Source organism: Protopterus annectens, chromosome 5.part1 (genome assembly GCF_019279795.1).
Source record: "Protopterus annectens isolate FY-2018-M chromosome 5.part1, PAN1.0, whole genome shotgun sequence".
Classification (NCBI taxonomy): Eukaryota; Metazoa; Chordata; order Ceratodontiformes; family Protopteridae; genus Protopterus; species Protopterus annectens.
Genome location: NC_056736.1, coordinates 313,231,311 through 313,235,501, shown reverse-complemented (window position 1 = coordinate 313,235,501; position 4,191 = coordinate 313,231,311). Strand labels below are relative to the sequence as shown.

The 4,191-nt window shown below is 35.4% G+C and overlaps 1 pseudogene; it reads left to right on the top strand.

Moving 5' to 3' along the window:
• Nucleotides 1-817: 817 nt before the first annotated feature.
• Nucleotides 818-953, top strand: LOC122803686 (annotated as a pseudogene).
• The last annotated feature ends 3,238 nt before the right edge of the window (nucleotides 954-4,191 follow it).

Sequence of the window (4,191 nt, the reverse complement as noted above, 5' to 3'; positions counted from 1 at the left end):
TCAGCTCTTCCATTGCAATCTTTTGTTTGTATGTGATTCATTGGATCCTGCAAAGTTTAAGGCGACTGCGACTTCCCATCATCGTGGCTTGCCATTTTCCTCCACTATTTATAAGATCTGGATTATTTTTTTTCCGTATTTTTTATTTGTTTCAGGTCTTTTTATTTGTACTACTAGTTACAGTATGTTCACTCACTTGTACCGCTTGACAGTTACTAGTATTTTTAGTCTAATAATTTTCAAACATTGGTGGCACTCTTTGCACAATAACTTGTATATTTATATATATAGATATATACCTATGCATATATGTATATAGATAAATAGCCAGGCAGTCATACAGATATCAGAGCAGACAACCAAATCAACAGATACATAGCTAAATAGATACATGAACACACACACACACACACACAGATAGATAGATAGATAGATAGATAGATAGATAGATAGATAGATAGATAGATAGATAGATAGATGGATGGATGGACAAAAATAGATAAGAGTATAGACAATAAAATAGAGTTGTATGATAAGTTGCCATAACAGGTGACAAATAGTGGGACAATCACTGTAAGATTCAATATGTGGGCTTTCTGGTAGGGATGGACATTGGTCTTTGCCCATATTTGTCATTCATCTGATGCCCTGATGATTCAAGGATTCATTCATGAGCCCCTGACTATAAAGCAGCAATCCATGTTATCTAATTTGATTCCCTTTTACTACATAAACAGTTGCTCCACTATCTTTACAGTGTTGTCATCCCTTTCATATAATGAATCCTGCAACAGTAATCTTTATGAGGCATATCTGAACTGCTTCTTGGCCTTTTGACCAAGATCAAGTGTAATATCTGTTCTTATCAGTTTAACATGTCACATTCTTCTCAGATTATCTACAGAGTACAATGCTCACACAATGAATAAATTCATGTCTGAAATGGAGCTACTACAATGTCTTAGAACTAAAACACTACAGCAATATGTGGCACAACTGTCCACTCATAGTGTCAGGAAATAAACATGTTCAAAAGCAGCGTTGAATACTCACTAAAAATAGGGCATTTCAACACGCCATGCACGTAGTAGCTGAACTCTTACATCGCTATATCAGATTACCAAGACTCACCCTGTATCACACCCAAAATATTTCCAGTTTTTACTAGACTCATGGACTGATTTTAAACACTTGCATTTGAGGAGGTGGCTGAAAAAGTTGATATGGTCTGACTTGTAGTCAGCATAACTTTTCTCAAACCTTGGATGTTGTTCTACATGGGCAGTATGTTTGTTTCATTTTATTCACGTTTGTTTAACAAGCTAACTCCAATATGTCAAAGGCCTGTTTACAGTGCAAACCTATGAACAAAAAATGCCAGTATGCACACCAAAGTGCAATTGTTTGTCAGTCAAAGCAGCATGTTTTATAAACAGTATAACCTGTTAAAACTCCTATAGGACATGAGGGGAGCAATGCAGCTTTTACCCAGGTAGAATTCAGATGGCAGGACTAAACACTGGACTCCAGAGCACAGAAAAAGCAGCAACATTGGTAACTCTGCCACAATGTCATCAGTAAAGGGTGGAAGCCAATATGAACACAAGAGGAGGACTATAAATGGATTCTCAGATGCAAAGGAGGGGTTGTTGGTATCCAGGTTTTCAGGATGAAGTTTAAACTGAGTAGAATACCCCAACTATTATTGCCTTGCTGGGTGTACGGTATGTCCTTGGACAGTAATGTAATGGAAGCATTGTTGGGCACTGTAAGTATCCATGCTGTATTATTCTGTATCCTTAGCAACTTATTTTAGTAATATATAATTGTGCAAAATGCCGCAAACACCTCATTGAGGCATTTACCTACTATTACCATCATTTTAATTATCCTCTGTTTCAGTGTTTTGTCTAAGTGCAACTTTTTGCCTTACAAGATCACAGACACTCATGGTGTTCAAAACATACCACACCATAGCCTTCAAACTGGCAGTACTACACCTCCAGAACAGTCATGCACATGTTTTGCAGTTTGGTATTCTCTTTACTTAATAGGACATACAAAGTCTTTGTCTTGTATTGGTCCATGTTCTAACATTTACTTCTCTTTATAGCCCCACTGCATAAAAGGAGGCACTAACAAGTCCAATTTATTTTATTAACTAAAGAAACATATGTTGTTTTTGGTTTAATTTACTCCATAAGTATGGAAACAAGTAATACAATAACCTTATTAGAAATCACTCTTAAAAATTTTGTTAAGCTTGAAAACTTGTGTCTTAGAAAAAGATAGAAGCACTTGATAAAGAACATAGATATCAGTTCTAATATCATACTGATTTACTTTAGGAGGGCTTTCATTTTATTGTAGTAATGTATAAAACCAAATGAAAGCATGCAAAGACTATCATGTGCAAGCAATTCCATGCATCTTGTTATGTGCTGTGTTTTGTGACTTTCCATAAGAAACACAAATGTGGTCAAATTTTCCAAAAATGCTTATTCTAAATTCAGAAATGCTGGATGACCTTGTAGACTATTAGGAAAAAACAAATTGCCTTCTTCTAGATTAAGCAGTATCTCATAATGTACTCTTCATTTATTACCTCCCTCACTAAGTTCAGAAGCAATATTCAATAACCAATCAGTTCAGACTTCTTAATCCCTCAGTAAAGGAGATGTTTAAAGTTAGCATTCAATCTTTGTTTGTTTTTCTTTGTCTGTTAAACATTTTACATTTTCATCCCATCTTTGCATCTTATACTCTTTCAGCATAATATCTGTTAGTCCAACAACATGTTTAAACCATTTCCATGTTACTTTCTTAGTGGAAGTAAAACTTTGATCAGGATCTGACATGACATCTCTAGGATACTTTTAATTAATTCATATATTGTTTACTTTGAAAGCAGTATAATTCATTTCCAAATATTCTGTGCCAAAAAACTAAAATATTTATGTAGCAGTCAACCATGTGGCTAAACCAGAGCTAATTTCCCATTAATTGTGAAAAACGTATGAAAGTATGAATATTCTAATGTTTTCCATTAGGGGTTAGAAGCCTTTTTCCATGTAGGGTTTCCTCATGCACCCGGGTCTTACTTGGATAAGGCATATACTTGTGCCGCAGACTAAACTTCATTATTAGTCATCATTTGTGTACTTCAGACTCAGTTTTTTTATTACCAATAGATATTCAGTGCAAAACAAAAGATGAGAAAGAAAAATATGAGTGACAGTAATAAGCACCACCACAGAGCAGCTAATAAACTGCCACAAAGACATTTAGGAGACTCAACAGCCATCTACCTATACATGGATATTTGCTAGGGAAGCAAGGAAACCGGTGGCCATGTTAGGAAAGCAAGCAGCAAACAATAATGTATTACTAGTACCATATTAGAAAAACAGACACAAATGTCAAAAATCTTATTTGAAATATTTTTTTTCCTTTGGTGCACTTCAACATGCAGCCAGTCTTCTTAGTAGCAGTCACCAGTGAGGATAACTGTTTTGAGCCAAATTCTTATTCAGTGGTGTTTCCAATTAATTGCAGTACTTCTTTATTTACACACAGTTAAACTACCTAGGATGTTCATCATAAAGCTCTGGCAGCTGAGCTGCATATATGGCCTCCTGTAGCTTAGGCATCTCTAGAAATGATATTTCTTATTAATTAGTATTCCTACCTCAGCCCCTTACTCCAGTTGGTGAGTCACATACAGATCACTATCAAAGTCCATGAGCAAAGACCTCTGTACCACTTACTGGAAAAGAGTTGCACACAACTGTCTCATGCCTTCAAATACCTCAGCTGAATTATACTGACCACTTGTATAATTGCAGAATGGCATATGACCCAAAGACAAAGCTCTTATTAAAATTTAGATATTGTTATATAGCTGAACACAACTGCTCTTGATTATTTTGGGGATGGCGATTGTCAGAAAGACCCCCCTGTCAGTTAATTGTTACTTAAATTTTAGTTCATGATGTTATAGTCCTGAGCTATGCACCAGTTGCTTTGATTACAAATATCTCAAAATATTTCATCGGCACCATTACTTTCAAGAATACTGCTAGATACATTAATCTTATGCGTACCTGTTCAGAAAATTTGTTATAGGTTATAAATTCCAGACTGTAATGTGCCACTCAGCACCTGCAAGTTTTGGTTTTGGACATTATTTAT